Source organism: Lathyrus oleraceus, chromosome 7 (genome assembly GCF_024323335.1).
Source record: "Lathyrus oleraceus cultivar Zhongwan6 chromosome 7, CAAS_Psat_ZW6_1.0, whole genome shotgun sequence".
NCBI lineage: Eukaryota > Viridiplantae > Streptophyta > Magnoliopsida > Fabales > Fabaceae > Lathyrus > Lathyrus oleraceus.
The window spans coordinates 43,416,771-43,438,001 of NC_066585.1; positions in this window are offsets into that span (position 1 = coordinate 43,416,771).

The following is a 21,231-nucleotide window of genomic DNA, read 5'->3' on the forward strand; positions in this document are numbered from 1 at the left end:
GGTGCTAGCATGTAGCAAATGCACATGGGTGCCAATTCATTTGACTAGCACATGCAATCACAATTTTCCAAGCTTCCACACTTTTGCATGTCACACCTTATAAATAGGCAAACGAGTCTCACATTTCTCCCACACTAACACTCGTTACTTCCTCAACAACATTAAATATTTCATCTGCAACAACCTCTTTCATCTGCAACAACATCTTTCATCTCCGACAAGATGTCTCTCCTCACAATGGGCGAATTGCACAGAGGAACACTTGCAAACATAGCAACTTATGTAAGCGTTTAATTCTTTTGTTATTTGTCTAGAATACATTTTAATAGCATATCGACTTAGTAACGTGTTTTGTTGTTTCTTTTATAGGATGTTTCAAGGTTCTGAACTCGGGTCCACGAATATGTACACATGGACCTGATGATTCAATTGTATGTCGAACTCGCCGGTTTTGGACATATAAGCAAAATAATGTCTTGGTCAGTGGATAATAAATTCATTCTTGCATTATGTGAAAGATAGCGTCCCGAGACACACATATTCTGGTTTCCAACCGGTGAGTGTATCGTGACGTTAAAAGACGTCTACATGCTATTGGGGTTGCCTATCAAAGGTAAAGTTATAAATGGTAAAACCAACTATGCGAATTCAATTTGCATGGACCTCTTGGATGCTGATTTGTTAGATGAAACTCAATAGGTCAAGGTATACTCCTTTCACGCCTTAAGGCATACTATAACAACTTACATTTAGATGAGCATTCTACCGAAGAGGCTCGAATAATAAACACTAGGTGCTATATTATGCTTTTAATTGGTTCTTTTTTATTTCCCGAAGTTAGTGGTTCTAGTATGCATGTTATATATTTACCTTTACTAAGACATGTAGATAGAATAGGAAGTTACAGTTGGGGATCTGCTTGTCTGGCCTACCTTTATAGCTCTTTGTGTAAAAATTCACACAAAGGCATATCTACATTTTCTGGATGTGTTGTTTTGCTCCAAGCATGGGATTGGTCAAGCCTACCGTCCCTAGCGCCCGTCAATAACAACCCTTTCACATTCCCGTATGCACAAAAGTAAGTTGTTTAAAATGGTATATATTTACTTACTTTACCGATTATCATCTCTAACTAATATTTTTACCTTTATGGTGCATATGGATGGTATGTGGTATGAGTTATAATAGATGTCCTAAACACTGTATTACCTAGTATCGCAAACTCTTAGATCACCTTCGACCGACAGATGTATGGATAATAACCTAATTATTTCGTAATAATTTGTTAATTTCTTCTACCAAATTTATAATCTAACATACATTCATATTTCAGTTCATTTGGCGTCCATACCTAAATTTGGATCATGACCATGAAATCAACGAAGAAGACGCAGCTGTATGGACTACATGCACACCGATCATAAGATTCACCACTGTGGAGATGCACAATAGTGATCGTGTGAAATTGTAGTTCGATATGCTTCAACAAATCCCAGATCCCCCAGCAAACCTAGGAGAATGGCATCTACGCAAATTTAACGACCAATGGAACTTTAACCCATGGCAAAGCTTCGCTAGATCTGAGTGTCATAAATGGAGGCATCGCCATGACCATGTCTTAACTGACGTTGTGATGCCAACTGAAGAAAACCCAAGTCGTACTTATATGGCTTGGTACAGATCGGTTGGTTTTGAGTTCATCGCCCAGGATATGTACCTATACGACCCACGCCAGGCAACTTACACACCATACGCCTCAACATCTAACCCCTAACAACATTGTCAGACCGGCTACACACAACCCCATATCCGTCAAACTTTCCGTTCCACAAACACACAAACATACAACCCTAACATGCCATACACCAAACCATAATACCAAGAGCATACCCCGTACCACCACCAACAAGTAGATCATCAACCAGAGACCCAACATCGCTTTGCACCCAACACATCATCCTACCAAAGCCGCCTTAGCCAAAACACTCAATGATCATTTAACACCAACCGTCCCTCCTCCTACCATAGCCAAGAATCCCAAACATCTCAAAATCGAAACCTTCAACAACCCTATCTCTACCAAACACCACAACAATCTTTCCAACCTTTCCTCGACGCATCATTCACACCAATGTCTCCCTTCAATCGTCCCGATCGCCCACTAACAACTCAAACACAACCCAACTACTCTGCCATGGGTCATGAACTCCGCTATGGAGGTACACCTTCGATGCATACACAATACTATGCTGATTTGTCTAACTATCTTAACAAGCAATCTCCTGCAGTTGGTAGTGATGTTCCTGGTGAAGAAGAAGGGCGATCCAAAGTGCAGCGGAATTTTAAAAAATTTCTCCTTTACTGATCCTTACGAATGGGCATGATCGGTGATAGAATCGTTACCTCTTATGGAGATTGTAACCTTTGATGCAGATCTACGGAGCGATCACGAACGTTGAACGATGACAACGCCTCTACTTAGTCCACACGAACGGATTCCTTCAATCTCAGTGTTAGCTGCTACGAATGAAGGCTTTGAGTGAGAAAGAGATAAACGAAATTACAATTACTCAAATGCTTCTGCACAAGGGTTCTATTTATAGAACCACTTCTGCGGGATGCAAGCTAAAAAGACCACTTAAGTGTATGTGGCCCATATCTTATAATATGCCAAAATCACTTAAGCGCGTGGTACCTTACCATATTTCGTATTCTACTTTAAGTACACTGTACCTTACGATGTTCTACAATTCACTTAAGTGCACCGTACCTTACGGTGTTCCTTAGTTACTATATCTCTCATCAATCCGTCCTTTTGTGTGTGAACCTGTAGGTTTTCGCGACATTGGCAATTATATTAAATCACGTATTTAACATAATAAACAGTGAGCGGTATCTAGTAACACATTACTGCTACCCAAGACACGAAAGTGTCATGTGATATGACAAATCCTTTTGTGATAATACTTATGTGTACAATTACCCTTTTGCCCTTATGTCTATATTGAACACAAGACATATACCGTGTCATCCTTATCCAGTTCAATATTGGGCCCATAGACATTTATCCTATTACGCAGGATGGGCAAATTCCATCTAGGTCACTCATGTCCCTCAGCATGCTCCGTGGAGTACCCATCAACTGTCTTTATGGTCATCCAGTTACAGACAATGTTTGATCAACAATAAGGCACCCGACTCTACATCTAGGGTCCATAGTGGTTTCAGGTCGAAGGGTGGTATACACCATTATCACCATGAGAATAACTTATGACACTTTATATAACATTCTACATAGTATTCTCATAGCGGGTCAATCCAGTATAAATATTACTCTTAATATTCATACCTATGTTTTAGACTTGATAACTCCTTATCCATGATCCATGAGATGTGATCATCAGTCTATATACATAATAGTCTTAATAATTTAATGTTATCCCACTTCACAATAAAGCTCGACTACAGATACATTAAGAATAGTGTCCTTATGTTTAATGTGATCTCATGATTAAGTCACACTTGATACATTAAACGGACTAGCTATTCTAGGGACTTTATTAAACAAACATAATAAAGAAAAAGCCTTTTATTATTAATAAATAATTCGATAAAAGTATTGGCCTCTAGGGCTTACACCAACACCTGGCCCCTCAGATGCTCAAACACCTGGGGTGAATCATCAAGGTGGGTTAGGGCCACGGGTTCAGGTAGCTAAGGGATATGGGTCAGAGGTCGGTTAGGTGATCCCGGTCATCAACATTAGTCTTTTTTATGTAAATAAGAATTAATATTAATATGAATTGGTCCGAGTTCGACTTTATGTATCATGTAGTCTATTTTTGAAAAAAAAATTATAAAACACACAGAGGTGTCAATCCAATTGGCGCCTCCCTTTAACCTTTACACATGGGCGCCAATTAGATTGGCAGCGTAAGAACAAAGTTGGTTCTATAATATATCTCTAAGATTTTGATGATCACAAAGGATGAAAACAAAAATGATACTCTAACGAGATTTTTTTTAGTGTGCAGGACTCTGACCATACATCAGATAGAAAATTTCATCAGATATAAAATATTCGATTATCAGATGCTACTCATAAAGGATACATCCAGAAGGTTCTGATTCTGATCAAAGTAGATACCAGCGCAACATTAAGAAGTCAGAAGCTCCGATAAAAGACTACTGAATCCAGACTCTGATACTAAAGAAGTCTAGAGCATTAAGAAGCTCTGATGGGGTTATACATAATAATCCTCTAAAGACAACCTCTGATATATCAAGACTCTGACGTAGACTCACTAGTCCAGAACGTGTAACCGAAAAGAAATCTTAATATGGAAATAAAGTATTTCAAGAAGGGAATAATGAGGCGTGCAAAACTGTTTTAGAAAGAAATAAGGAGAGTAATAACATTAATCATTCTTCAATGACCAAGATTTTTTCATCACTCCAACGATCCTTCACAACGACTATATAAAGGACGAAATACTTCACAAGAGAACACACCTGAGAGACACAAGAAACTCATTCATCCTCTCTCATTTTTCACGAGTTGCTGCTCTTACGTGAAAAGTTATTGTTCTTATAATTTTGTAATATTTGCTTTTTGTTAGAAGCATTTTACATTACAATTTATACTCTTGCTTGAACTACTTCCTCAAGTGACTCTGTGCAGTCTGAATACTTGAGAGGGCTGAGAGATTATTCTCTTAGACGTTTGGTTGTGTAATCTTTCAAGATTAGTGGATTAAGTCCTTTTTGAAGGCGAAATCACCTTGGCCGGGTGGACTGGAGTAGCTTTGAATTTCAAGCGAACCAGTATAAAATTTTGTGTCATCTCCTTTTTATTCTGTGTGTGTCTGATTTCTGAAAAAGTTTTTATTTCCAAAACAATTCAAACCCCCTTTCTTGTTTTTCTCAACCTTCAATTGGTATCAGAGCTTCGGCTCTGTTATTGATTTTATAATCAAACACTTAACAGTGTAGAGAGATCCAGCGTGAGAAAAACTATGGCCAACACCAATGAAAGAGATAGTTACAATGTTAAACCTCTAATCTTTGATGGAGAAAAAATTGATTATTGGAAATACATAATTGAAAGTTTCTTTCTGGGTTACGACACTGATCTATGGGATATTATCACAATTGGCTACACACCACCTGTGATAGACGCTGGCGTTGCTATTCCCAGAAGCAGAATGTCGGATGATCAGAAGCGTGAATTCAAAAACCATCACAAAGCCAGAACGATACTACTCAATGTTATTTCCTACAATGAATATGAAAAGATCACCAACAGGGAAACAACTAAAGAAATACTTGACTCCCTGAGGATGACTCACGAAGGAAATTCTCAAGTTAAAGAAACAAAGGCTCTGGCTCTAATCCAGAAATATGAAGCCTTCAAAATGGAGGATGATGAAGCTATAGATATAACATGCTATGAATGTAAGGAAACAGGTCATTACAGAAATGAATGTCCCAAGTTGAAGAAAGAAATCTCTAGCAGAGATAATTTCAAGAAAAGTTCATTCAGAACTAAAAAGGGACTGATGGCCAACTGGGACGACAGTGGATCTGATTCCTCAGAATCAGGCTCTAAAGAACAGGAAAATGATGCACTCATGGCTACCACCTCCAGAAATACATCAGATGGAGAATCTGAATCTGAAGAGGTATTTTCTAATCTTTCTCGCTCTGACCTTGAATCATGCCTTTCTGAAACTCTAAACTCATATCAGAAACTTAAACAAAAATTTAAAGTTGTAAAAGAGGTTCTTGAAGAAACCATCGAAGAATGTGGTAAACTTGAGATGACAGTTTCAGAACTAAAAGATGAAAACCGAACTTTGATATTAGAAAGAGACTCCACAAATAAACAATATTTAAAACTTGAATAAGCGTTATCTCAAGCTCCACAAACTTCGAACACAGTAATTTATGAATATGAAAAATCTTTTCAAAAGTTTCTGAAAAATGGGTTAGAGAGAAGCAGAATGGCATCCATGATTTATGGAGTAAGTCAGAATAATAAAAGAGGAATAGGGTATAACCCCAGTGAAGATAAATTTTCCACAAATGACAAACCTAAATCTCCGTTTTTTTATCACTACACACATACACAAGCACAATGTTTTGATAATGCTAGAAAACCCAAAGTTCTAAGAAACTCTGGGAAAACTAATCATAAAGGACCCAAAAGATTCTGGGTACCAAAGGATAAGATTGTTTATGTTGCAGATATCTTATGCGGCAGAGTTAAGACACCAGCCATGGTACCTGGACTCTGGATGGTCGTGACACATGACAGGAAGAAAGTATATGTTCCAAAGCCTGGAACTTAAAGATGCTGGCTTCGTAGGTTTCTGAGGAAATCAGAAAGGAAGGATCAGAGGCTCCGAGACTATTGGTAATGGAACTCTTCCCTCTATATCTGATGTTCTCTATGTAGAAGGATTAATGCATAATCTGTTATCAATAAGTCAATTAAGTGATAACGGCTATGATGTAATCTTCAATCAAAAAACATGTAAAGTAATTAATCAGAATAATGGAACAGTCCTATTCACTGGCAAGAGGAAAAATAATATTTACAAAATAAATCTTTCAGACTTAAAAGAACAAAATGTAAAATGTTTGATGTTTGTTCATGAAGAGCAATGGGTATGGCATAAACGCTTGGGCCACATTAGCATGAGAAAACTCTCTCAGCTAAATAAACTCGAGTTAGTCATAGGTCTACCCAAGCTGAAGTATTCTTCAGATGCTCTATGTGAGGCATGTCAGAAAGGGAAATTTTGCAAAACATCTTTTAAAAAGAAAAATATTATTTCCACCTCTAAGCCTCTGGAACTTCTTCACATTGACCTCTTTGGACCTGTTAAAACAACATCAGTCAATGGAAAGAAATATGGACTAGTTATTGTTGATGATTTTAGTCGCTGGACATGGGTAAAATTCCTAAAGCATAAGAGTGAGTCTCACTCTGTATTCACTAGCTTCTGTTCCAAAGTACAAAACGAATTTGACTCCAAAATCATCAGAGTCAGAAGTGATCATGGCGGAGAATTTGAGAATAAATTTTTTGAAGAACTATTCGATTCTAATGGAATATCCCATGATTTCTCCTGTCCTAGAACTCCACAACAAAATGGAGTTGTAGAAAGGAAGAATAGGACACTCCAAGAGATGGCAAAAACCATGATCAATAAAACAAATGTGGCTAAGCACTTTTGGGCTGAAGTAGTAAATACAACGTGTTATATTCAGAATAAAATCTCTATAAGACCTATTCTGGAGAAGAATCCCTATGAACTGTGTAAGGGAAGAAAACCCAACATTTCTTATTTCATCCTTTTGGATGCTCTTGCTTTATTCTGAATACTAAAGAACATCTGAATAAGTTTGATTCAAAAGCACAAATAGGTATTATGTTAGGATACTCAGAACGCTCTAAAGGCTACAAAGTATACAACACAGAAACTAAAATTGTGGAAGAATCAATCCATGTCAGATTTGATGATAAGCTTGACCCTGAAAAGTCAAAGCTAGTTGAGAAACTTGCAGATCTGGAGATTACCCTTGCAGGTTCTGACGAAAAGACCAAAGCACCAGAAGTATCTAATAAACAAAGTTTAGATGCAACTGAAGCCTCAACTATCTAGAAGAAATAAAGAAGCCGCCCCAACATCTCTGAAGATTTGATTATGGGAAACAACGATGAATCTGTCAGAACTAGGTCAACATTCAAGGTACCTGAAGAAATCCCTCTAGGACTAGTATCTCTAATTGAGCCTACTTCCTGTGATGAGGCACTTCAAGACAACGACTGGGTTCTAGCTATGAAAGAAGAGCTATATCAATTCTCAAAGAATGACGTCTGGGATCTTGTTCCAAAGCCTAAAGGAACCCACATTATTGGAACCAGATGGGTGTTCGGAAACAAACTGAACGAAAAAGGAGAAGTTGTCAGAAATAAAGCTCGACTAGTGGCACAAGGGTACATTCAACAAGAACGCATTGACTACAACGAAACCTTTGCCCCAGTCTCCAGGTTAGAATCTATTCGGTTACTTGTTTCATTTGTTGTAAATCACTCAATAAAACTATATCAAATGGATGTCAAGAGTGCATTTCTTAATGGTTATATATCAGAAGAAGTGTATGTCAATCAACCTCCAAGTTTTTAAAACTCCAGTTGTCCAGAACATGTTTTTAAACTTAAGAAATCATTATACGGTTTAAAACAAGCTCCTAGAGCTTGGTATGAAAGACTAAGCAATTTTCTTCTGGAACATGACTTTATTAGAGGAAAAGTTGACTCTACACTCTTCTGTAAAAACATTAGTAATGACCTCATGATATGCCAAATATATATTGATGACATTATTTTTGGTTCAGCTAATCCTTCTGTATATCAAGAATTCTCTGAGCTAATGCAGGAAAAATTTGAAATGAGCTTTTTGCAAGAACTAAAGTTCTTTCTAGGAATTCAAATCAATCAGGCTTCAGAAGCTACCTACGTTCATCAAAGTAAATACATAAAAGACATCCTGAAGAAATTCGAAATGGAGGAATGCAAACCTACTAAGACACCTATGTATCCAACTTGCATTCTGGAAAAAGAAGAAGTTAGCCAGAAGGTTTGTCATAAGCTCTATTGTGGTATGATAGCCTCTCTTCTCTATTTAACTGCTACACATCCTGATATTCTATTTAGTGTATGTCTTTGTGCCAGATTCCAATCAGATCCTAGAGAATCTCATTTAACAGCTGTTAAAAGAATACTCAGGTATCTGAAAGGAACCCCTAACATGGGCTTGATGTATGATAAAACATCAAAGTATAGACTTTCTGGTTACTGTGATGCAGATTACGCAAGGGACAAAATGGAACGTAAAAGTACATCTGAGAACTGTCAGTTCTTGGGAAAGAATCTTATATCCTAGACCAGCAAAAGGCAATCAATCATAGCTCTGTCCACTGGAGAAGCAGAATATATTTCAGCATCACTATGCACTACTCAGATGCTCTGGATGAAGAATCAACCAGAAGATCTTCAGATTTTTTAGAGTAACATTCATATCTTCCGTGACAATATTGTCGCCATCTGTTTAAGTAAGAATCCTATTTTGCATTCCAGAGCTAAGCACATAGAAATAAAACACCATTTCATTAGATACTATGTTCAGAAAGGGGTAATAACATTAAAATTTATTGATACAGACCATCAATGGGCTGAAATTTTTACCAAACCCCTGGCTGAAGATAGATTCTCTTTTATCTTGAAAAATCTAAACATTCAAAATTGTTCATAATGAAATGTGTCTCTGAAATAGAAAAATAAGACTCTGAAGTAAACACCTGGATTCTGTACCTGACTCTGATGCTACTACCAGTTAGAAGTCATCTGAGTTAGAAATCTTCAGGATCCAACCCTTTGGTATTCCTGAAGATCAGATAAAGTAACACGTGGTACATCTTGCGTCTGACCTTGGAACTTCTAGACAGCTGTCTAGCAGAAATCAAGAGACAAACTCTTGATATCTCCTCGAGCAGTGTGCTGATTTAGGGATTAGACCTCCATCATGGGCTGTAATCATTCTCCTCCAAACGTGCTTACTTGGTTAACGTGTTGCATTCAATTTCTTAACTATTAAACTCACTTTCTATTATCGTTTTACATGCACCCTAGATGTGTATATATTCATTTCACAAACTACACTTGCACACTTTAACACTCACGACCTCACAAAATCCTCTCTCTTAGCTCTTCATCTCCTTTAAAGGATTTCTGCAGTCTTCATCAAGTTCTTCAAACATTCATCATCATCTTCAACTGTTCTTCATGGATTCTCATCAATAATCAGTTTACAACTTCTCCCAACAGATGAACTCAATAGAGCAAGCACTCAGTTCTAGCCAACAAACTACTGCAACCACCGGCGTCGTCTCAACTCCAATCTACAGGGAACCCCACATCCTTGATCGTGAGCCCCACATTCATCCAGCAACTCCCTTTGATAAGCTTGAAGTTCTATGTGAATCTTTGGTTGATTTCAAAAACATGAAGCAAAATGGCGTCGACCTCACTGAAGAACTGAAAATGCAAGGGTGGGAAAACTACTTTCAACGCCTCTATGGTCCGATGTACACGAATCTGGTGAAGGAGTTATGGAGTTTCGCACACTTAGATGATCACTACATTGTCTCCTACGTTCTAGGAGTCAAGATAGTCATCACTGAGAAATCAATTGCCTCTCTTCTGAACATGGAGAAGACAGGAGGAAGACGCGTCTACAACATAAACCCTAGGGCAAAGTACTTGTCCTAGGAAATAAACCCTACCATCTTCCAACATAGTGCTGAAGGCAAGCATTCCAAGAACAAGGAACTACATCAGAACCTCCGGGTCTGGCTGAAGATCATCTTAGGCACCATCCATCATCGTCCTGCTTCAAACTCTTCTGACTACATCAACACAGATCAGAAGTGCATCTTGTACTGCATTCACAAGGGTCTGAAACTCTGTCTACCTGCACTCCTCTTCAAGTACCTCAAAGATTCAGTTAAAGACACCAGAAACAACATGAAGACAAGGAACTACATCCCTCTAGGGAGACTGATATCTGATGTATTGATCGAGAGTGGCCTCATGGACCACCTGATTCAGCTCAGACTCATGGAAGATGTCACCATTGACACTGGAAGACCTCTGAATGCTCGGAATCTGAAGAGCATGGGAATCATCGATCAAGTCAGAGCCAAACCAACACTTGATACCTCCTGGGAAGAACTCAGAGATCAGAGAGAGATTCCCAACGGACTCTACTTGTTCTCCAAGATTGACCCTCTAGAGGTAGTAGCCTACTATCTACAGGACCTTGCCAATAAAGGGGTGTATATTTTTGAATTCACAGTGGATTGGCTTCCTGAGCATCCACCTTACTTCATGAAGAGAATGCTGGAGCCCTCTAAGAAATCCAAGAAGGCGAAGAAAGCTAAGCTGGGAGAATCCTCTGGATCAAGACGCCCAGTTCCTCTGGTTGGCTCCCTAGGTAAGTCTGTATCTCTCCCTCCCTCTGTCAAAATTAAACCAATTGCTTCTTCTCTTCCCCAAACAACTCCCATATACACCTCTGCTGAAACTCCTCCCTCAACCACCAAACCCTCTAACCCACCTTCTCTAAAATTCAACCTCGCCACCATAACATTACCTGTTTCAGAAGCAGAAATGCTGAATGAAACTACCTCACCATCATCATCACCATCTCCTCAATCCCCACCTTACTATGAACTCTCCTCTGATATTGAACCATCTGACCCTCAATTCCCCACTCTAGCTCAGCTCCAAGCCCGTGCTCTAGCCTCTCAGCAACCATCACATCCTGAACCTGAACCAGAAGTCACTTCCCCTCCTCCAGAACATCCAAATCCAACCACACCTGAACCACCTCAAACACCACTTGCACAACAACCAACCCACTCTGAACCACAACCAACCCAACCACCATCTGAACCAACTCCACAACCTGAACTATCCTCACAGACCCACTCTGACATACCACCACCCATCATTTCCGCTGACCCAACAACTCCCACACTTAATCTAAGTGCCCCAAACTCACCCTCCCCAACCTCTACCACTGAACCATAAACCACCCTTCCTACCCTTGAAGAAGCAATCCAGGTTTTTGCAGAGTCTTCAGTTGAGAAGGTTAAGTCTCTGACCATCAACTCTGGTATCAGTGATGATCCCTCTACTGTAAGGATCCATTGGAACATAGTGATAAGTTGGATGACCTCTGAAGCCTTCAAGCTGAAAGGCCCCTCTGAACAAGTCCGCAACGACTTCATCAGAGACGCTGGGATCAGACTCCAAGAGCGCCTAGCCAGAGAAGCTGAGGAACGGGCAAGGAAGGAAGCTGAAGAGAAAGCGCGTCAAGAAGAACTTTAGTGAATTAGAGAAGTTGAAGCAAAGGTTATTGGTGATGCTGCTGCTTCTGAGGCTGAGGCAAAAGCTAAAGCCGACGCTGAAGAAGCAGCTCGCATTGCTGAAGAAGCTGCTGCCAAAGCCAACGCTGATGAACTGACTCAGGGGGAGCACTTCAGCTTTGGGTTCGTCCCTCTGGTCTTGAAGACTCCAGAGGAATTGAAGAAAGAACAACAGATAGTTCGAGTCAGACTGGATCAACAGGACTTTGTCAATGTTAACATTCAGAACATGCTGTCCCGACTGCTCCAACGGATGCCTCTGCCTCCAAACCCTTAGGCACTTAGGCTATTTGCTTGTTGCTTTCTATGTTTTTTTGTTTGCTCTTTTCTTTCTGCCTTCTGACATATGTGTTTATCTGTAAATGCCTTTTTATCTATATCAACTTTATTTTGCTGTCTTTTTGATTTTGACAAAAAGGGGGAGAACTAAAACAACTCTGGTGAAAACATAACTAAATCCTCTCAAGCACTGCAAACATTTTCAATAAACTATTACTAAATCAATGACTCAAGATATGCAGGAAAGTAGCTAAAAGTACCAAACCAAGGAAGGTCTGGTAAGAACTTCTGAGCTATCCAAGGATCTAACTCAGGGGGAGCCCACTGTACTATCTGATCTAAGATTTTCTTTAAATGTTTCATCTTTACTCTGAACTATTTTGTCATCATCAAAAAGGGGGAGATTGTAAGAACAAATTTGGTTCTACAATATATCTCTAAGATTTTGATGATAGCAAAGGATGGAACAAAAATGGTACTCTAACGATATATTTTTTTAGTGTGCAGGACTCTAACCATACATCAGATAGAAAATTACATCAGATATAAAATATTCGATTATCAGATGTTACTCAAAAACGATGCGTCCAGAAGGTTCTGATTCTGATCAAAGCAGATACCAGCGCAACATTAAGAAGTCAGAAGCTCCGATAAAAGACTACTGAATCCAGACTCTGATACTAAAGAAGTCTAAAGCATTGAGAAGCTCTGATGGGGTTATACATAATCATCCTCTGAAGACAAACTCTGATATATCAAGACTCTGACGTAGACTCACTAGTCCAGAACGCGTAACCGAAAAGAAATCTTAATATGGAAATAAAGTATTTCAAGAAGGGAATAAAGAGGCGTGCAAAACTATTTTAGAAAGAAACAAGGAGAGTAATGACATTAATCATTCTTCAATGACCAAGATTATGTCATCACTCCAACGATCCTTCACAACAACTATATAAAGAACGAAATACTTCACAAGAGACCACACCTGAGACACATAAGAAATCTCATTCATCCTCTCTCATTTTTCATGAGTTGCTGCTCTTACGTGAAAAGCTATTGTTCTTATAATTCTGTAATATTTGCTTTTTGTTAGAAGCACTTTACATTACAATTTATACTCTTGCTTGAACTACTTCCTCAAGTGACTCTACGCAGTCTGAATACTTGAGAGGGTTGAGAGATTATTTTCTTAGACGTTTGGTTGTGTAATCTTTCAAGATTAGTGGATTAAGTCCTTTTTGAAGGCAAAATCACCTTGGCCGGGTGGACTGGAGTAGCTTTGAATTTCAAGCGAACCAGTATAAAATTTTGTGTCATCTCCTTTTTATTCTGTGTGTGTCTGATTTCTGAAAAAGTTTTTATTTCCAAAACAATTCAAACCCCCTTTCTTGTTTTTCTTAACCTTCAGGCAACACCATGTGCCCTAGCCAATCCAATTTCCGCTTCCTCTCTAAGTTTAAGAGGAGGCGACAATTGGATTGACGCCTCCTCTTAAAAGTGGGGTAGATTGAGTTTTTTTTTTTAAATCAGGGTTATTTTGGGATTTTTTTTTTTCAAAATCTGGGGTATTTTAGTAAAAAATTCAAATATTTATTTGCCTTGGGTTCTAGATGGTGAAATTCAAGTAAATGTCGAAAGTCACAGCGGTACTATTAAAAAAATACAACATCAAATCAATAAAAAGTAAAAGTCATGATATTTCTTCGCCGTCATCTTCACGAGGATCTTAAAAATGAATATCTTATTGATCCACATGTTTTATGGAACAATGTAAAAGAAAGATATGGCCATATAAAAGGTTATTGTGCCAAAGCACGTTATAATTGGATGCATTTTATATTTGAATTTTTTTAAAGTGTAAGTGATTATCATTCTACAATGATGAAGACATGTTAGAAAAAATTCTACTTTTCATTCGATTTATGTATTTAAGTCCGTGAATTATATTTAATTATATGTTTTAACAATATGTTAATTGGAGAATTATTAGATGTGTTTAGTTTTCTCCATGTGATTACTGTATAGTTCTACATGTGGTTATTGATAATTCACTATGTGATTACTGATAGTTCTGCATCTGGTAACTGGTAGTTTAACATGTGGTTATTAATATTTATGCATGTGGTTAATACTAACTATGTGTGTGATTACTAGCTAGAAGTTAGTTAGTTAGTAATATGATCCTATACAAAGGATGTAACACATGTTTGTAAAATTTAATTCCCTCAATCAATTCCATTCCAATATAGTCTTCTCTCTTTTAATCACTCTCTAATTATCTCTTTTATCATCATTTATCAAGAAATATGAGACACAAGTGTAGCGGGGTATTCGTTACCATTAGAGATATTGACTAAATCCAAGGTAAACCATACAAGTCGAGTCGCCACCGCACTTCTATTTATCCAAAGGAATGGTTAGAAAGCAAACAAAAACCTAAAAGTTTTATCGAATCAAAAACTAGTAAAAATGTCAGAGATCTGGGTAAGGGGGTTGGTTATGCAATGGGAAGGTTTTAAGCACCAAAAACATCCTAGGTACTCCTAGGGAGCCCTTTTCATAAGTGTTGTTCTAGTCTAAAGGGTGTAGGTATATCTAAAGTACTATTTACTAAAAGGAAGGTTAAAAGAAAATGACTCGCAAGGATGTCGCATCCACTGCTTACGTATCTCATCTGAGTATGAGAATCAGAGTCTTCGTAGCTCGGCTAACTAGGGGTTAAGGATTGCCATCTGAACATGGACTTACAAAAGAGGACACCAGCTATGTCAAAGGAGGGTGGGCAGTGTGTTCAACGTCCTAGCAGTAGGTGTCGCAGCTCGTTGAATCGAGTCTTAGGCAGTTACCTCTTTGCAATAGAACGGATTGACATGTCACAAGATCGGAGACGCACGGAAGGTCTAAAAGTGGGGAAGCTCTGCTCTAGAGTTGTCATGCAATATGGACCTATGTGTTAGGATTTACAAAGGGGAACATCTACCTAATGTTAGCATGCAAAGAATAAGGGAATTCTACCTATGTTATCATACAAAGGGTTCTACCTAATGGGTGCTACCTAAACGGAACAAGAGTCGACGGATGGAGCGCGGAGAGGAGTTACGGATAAGGGTAGATGGCGATGCCGGAGGCAATTGACTTACAGCTAGATGGCGATGCCTGAGGCAATCGACTTACAAGAGGATGGATGAATGCGTGTTGGTTCTGTTAAGTTTTGAAAATGATTACTCGACGTTGGATCGAGCTTTTGATCTTATTTTGAAATGGTTATCGGATGTTCGTTTTAATTCTTGTATTAACAGGTGACTAAATAAATAAAGAAATAAATATTATACACTTTATGGGAGAGGGGTACATTTGATATGAATGGGGATTGTTCATGGCAAACAAACAATAAGAATATATGCCTCATACATCATACAAGTAGGCAACAGTTATCAATCAGATCGGATAAATAAAAAATATATAATCAAACCAAAGAATCAAATAATGGAGCATTTAAACAATGCATGGGAGTATGAACATGTTAAATAATCAAGCAATAGAAAGCATGAATGAGAGAAACAAGTATAAAAGATAACAGATGAATCAAACAGATGAAAATATGCACACGAAGGATCCACTGAATAATTTAATCAGGAAATGAGGTGAGGACCAAATAAAATCAAGGTAAAAGGCCTCTAATACATGTCATATGAGATGAACGAGAGAAGATCAAAAGATCTCTTCAATTGTCATAAGCAATCCCTAAGTCAAACATCGATCATAAAGAAGTCAACTAAAAATTCAAGTCAACTTAAAAAATAACAAATAAATAGAAAATTAATCAAGAAAATTATGAAAAATTAAACTAAATAAGGTGGGGTCAGGACATCATCATCCCCCAAAAAGATTTTAAAAATAATGAAAATTGGCACGTGAATTAATTAAAACAAAACATAGGTCAAACCAAAAGTCAATTAATAAGACTAGGTTAGAAATAAATCAAGAATAAATAGTAAATTAATCAAGAAAATTATGACAAATTAAAATAAAAAATGTGGGGTCAGAACATCATCATCCCCCAAAAAGATTTTAAAAATAACGAAAATTGGTACATAAATTAATTAAAATAAAACCGAGGTCAAACCAAAAGTCAATTAATGAGACTAGGTTAACAATAAATCAAGAATAAATAGTAAATTAATCAAGAAAATTATGAAAAATTAAAATAAATAAGTTAGGGTCAGGAAATCATCATCCCCCAAAAAGATTTTAAAAATAACAAAAATTGGTACATAAATTAATTAAAATAAAATAGAGGTCAAACCAAAAGTCAATTAATGAGACTAGGTCAAAAGTAAATCCAAAATAAATTGAAAATGCGAAATAAAATTCCAAGAAAAGGTCAGGTTGACCATGAGACAGTGGTCAACCTTCATCCCAAAAATCAAATGCTAACGATAATTTTAAGTCATAAAAATAAAATCAATAAAAAAAGTGTGTTAAAATGGACCATTTAGAATAAATAATTAAAATAAAATATTAATATTTAAAAAATACGAAAATAAAAGTTATATAAAATTAAATAAAACGTTAAAAAAAGTGAAAAATATTTTTGGATAATTTTATGGACGAAGAAAATGTTTTAAATAAGAAAAAGAAATATGAAAATGGAAGGATTAATGGTGATGAACATGGTAAGCAAGCGCAGATATATCAAAACATGGTCATGGAAGAGATGATTACCTAATGGAAAATAGAAGTGGAATGGAATCTGATATGTGATGAAGCTTTGCCTCCTTACCACGAAATTCCAATACTCCTTTAGGGTTAGGGTTTCAGCTTCTTAAATAAGGTGGATTAGGTGTTCTCATGGGCTTTTTAATAAGTGATTTATCCATAAGAATAAAAGTGTGAAGTGAGGTGTAAAATGTTGTTGTTTTGGGCCAAACTCAAGTGAATGGATGTCCAATGCATGGCCAAAAGAGGTAAAAAACATGACTGGTTTGTGCAGCATGCTTAGAAAATCTGATTGGGTCAGCCTGGCCCAAAATCTGCCTAGAAAATCAAGTCATGATGCCCACTTTAAATGAATGTATCTCTCAAACCATGGATCCAAATGAGATGATTCCAAAAGTATGTGAAATAGTAAATGTCAAGGTACAATTGTTGTGAAGAAAGTATTTTCAAATAATGCCTTGAAGTGCAAGAAAACTGGCCAAGAAGTCTTGACAAATTTTCTAAGTGTCCTAAAAAAATGTCTCACTTTGACTAAGCATAACTTTCTCAATTCTAATCCAAATGGAGAAAACTTTATATCTCTAGAAAGCTTGGAACAAGAGGAACAACTTTCATGTTGGAGAAAGTTTCAAATGGAGCTTTTATCTTGATACAAAATGGGCTTAAAGTGAGTGCAACGATCATGAAAACTTGCCCTAAATGGAAAGTCAACCATTTCCAAATTAAGTAACTTTTCCAATTCCTGATTAAATGATGAATCCATGATCTAACCTTGATCAAATTTCACATATAGGATCCCCTAGGCATGGATTTTGAGATTCCACTCTCAAAATGTCAGGAGTTGACTTTTCTGGCCCCACAGTTGACTTTTCCCAAACTGTCTGATTCCCGATTCCATTGATCAATTGAAGCACTTCTAGCTCAAATAAAGAGATGATTTTTTGTATGTAGACCCTTGTGTACATATGGAGGGCCATGGAAAAGAGTTTCACCCAAAGAATTAGAAATAAATTAATTTTATAGCAAACCCTAGTTGTAGGGCAAAATGATCAGGAACTGATTGCACTAATTGCCAATGGATCTTTCTGAGATAATTGTGAATCTTCTTAGGCCAATATGCCTCTCTAATCATGACATGGATGAGCTCCTCTACTTCCAACCAAACATTGCCTGTTGCAGGTAGCCATGAAACCCTAATTTCTGATTAAATCCAGATGAACACTCTGATAGCTTTGAACCCTTCACTGATGAACTGAGGACCATAATAAGATACTTGGACCCCCCTGAGACCCTTGAGACTTATATACTTAGAAAATGAAGTCCAATTCTCAATCTTGCTTTGTGTGGGCTCCTTCTGTTAAGGAGTGATCGATCAAAACCTGATCTCCATGTCACTAATGCAGTATGCAATGAGTATGACCTAATATGATGCTAATGAAGTGTAAAACATAATCTCATGCTTCCAGGAAAAATGAAGGGTAAATTTTGGGGTATTGTAACAAGTTATCTAACAAATTGGTATCAATAGCATTGATTCGGTCCTTAATCTCTAGCCATGATGAATTAAAGCACTACCTCTAACCAATTCTCAACCAATCTACTAGTTTTCAAGGGAGAAAACGATTATATATGGTGTGCACAAATGAAAGTCATATTCAAATTTCAAAATGTGCTTGAAATTATGAATGATGGTTTCTACGCATTAGAGGTAAATGCTACTGAGACATAAAGGGTTGCTCATCGTGAAATGATCAAGAAAGATCAGAAAGGCTTGTTCTTGATCCATCGATTTGTGGATTCAAATATCTTTGAGAAGATTATCCAGTAAGAAATGGCCAAGGAGGCTTGGGATACTCTCAAGAAATTGTATGATAGAGATGAGAAGTTAAATAAAGTGAAGTTGAAATCTTTGAGTAAACAATATGAGAACTTACAGATGAAGTATGATGAAACCATTGTTGAGTTCTTCTCAAAGATGGTTGCTTTGACAAATCAGTTGATATCATATGGAGAAAAGACGTCTGAATTATAGATGGCGGGGAAGGTGTTGAGAGATCTTCAAGCCAATTTAAATGACATTGTTATAGCCATTGAGGACTCTAAAGACTTGTCAGAGTTGAAGCTCGAATAATTTTAAGCATCTTTTGAGGTGGATGAGTTGAGGCTGAAACAAAGAGATTCAAACAAGGTATATGAACAAGCATTGCAGATCAAATTCTTCAAGAAAATGAAAGAAAACTCCTCAAACAACAACAACGTGAAAGAAAAAATGGAAGAAGAAGTTGAATGCTGATGTTGATGTTGGTAAGGCTTCTAGAATTCATGGTGAAACTAGCAAAAATGGTGCAATTCAGAATCAAAAGGTTGACATGAAGAAGGTCAAATGTTATTGCTATCAGAAGTTTGGTCATTATTCTTAAGACTTCTACTTCAACAAAGACAATGGTAATAACAAGGGCATGTCTGTACTTACTCATGTTGGTAGCAATGATGTTGAAGAGGTCATATTGATGGTTGTAACATATTTGCCTTCAAATAAAGCAAATGTTTGGTACCTTGACACAGGTCGCAACAATCATATAACAGGTAATAAGAATTGGTTTACCAAGTTAGATGAATAATTTAAAAGATAAATTTGATTTATAGATATCATCATTGTGACATCAGAAGGAATATGAAATATTAGGGTGAGAAAGAAGGATGGACATAAAGATACCATAAATGATGTCTTGTATGTTACTTCAATGGTAAATAGCTTGATCGGTTTGGATCAATTGCTTAACAAGAATTATACAATGAATCTGGAAGGAATGGAACTCAAGGTGTTTGATGAGATGTCTAGGATAATTTGAAGGCACCTTTGTCAACCAACAAGATATTCAAGGTCATGATAAATATTCTTGATCATTAGTGTCTTGCATCAACCATAGTTGAAGATAAAAAATGGTTTTGGCACCAGAGATTTAGCCATCTCAATTTTAGGAGTCTTGGCTTTATACACAGGAAGTAGATGGTGTATGTACTTCCAAGGTTTAAAGTGCCAGAGTCGTTATGTAAGGAATGATGCATGGCAAAAGAGACTAGGAATCCACTCAATTATGACTTGCCAATGAAGTCACAACAGAACCTTGAGATTGTGCACTCAAATGTTCATGGTCCATTTGAAGTAAAATCACTAAGAGGTAATTTCTATTTCTTGACCTTCATAAATGAATTCACTAGGCATTTATGGATTTACTTGTTGGAAAAGAAAAGTGAAGTTTTCAGCCATTTTAAGAAATTTAAATTGCTGGTTGAAAAAGAAGCTAGACACACCATCAAGAGATTGAGAACTGATGGTGGTGGTGAGTATGCACTACTACAGAAAACACCTATTACAACGGTTGGAAAAGGCATACCACCATGCTGGACCAACCATTATGAGGTAAGGTGTGATTATATGTATGATGCTTTCAACCATGCTCGTGTGACTGTGATTATAAGTCAAGTAGCACGCTACCTATCACAACAATTACTTTAAACAATCAGTGTTGTATGTATCAACCTATCACAATGCTTACTTTAAACAACAATTGTTGTATGTCTTATAATAAAATATAAAAAAGTAGCAGTAGAAGAACAACAAGAACAAGAACAAAAACAAAAACAATAACAATAAAAACAAGAACAAGAACAACAAGAACAAGAAGAACAAGAACAAGAATAAGAACAACAACAACAACAACAACAATAACAACAACAAGTACAGCAATAGAACAACAAGAATAATAACAAGAACAACAACCAATGACAATAACAACAATAACAACAATAACAACGCTAATAACAACAACAAAAAGAACAACAATAACAACAATAAGAACAATAATAACTAACATTGCTAACTTGAATCCATGTTTTCCGTGTCTCATTTAAGTTATAGAAGAGAGGATGGAGTTTTGAAATTTGTTAATGAAGGAAATGATGTTTTCGAGTTTTGTTTATGGAAGAAATTATGTTTTCGAGCTTAGGTTAATGGAGAAAGAGAGTGTCGTAAATGAACGAAGATGTTTAGAGGTAGAAAATGAAGTTCGTCTTAGTTGGAAGTTCATCTAAGTTTTAGGTTTCACGTGGATCATTAATGGTAGTGTCTTAAGCGTTGATACTCATTAAATGGACGGTAAATATTTGTTTAAGAACGATGAAGAAACTTAATAAACACACTTATAAAAATTGGCTTAAAATTAAATAAAA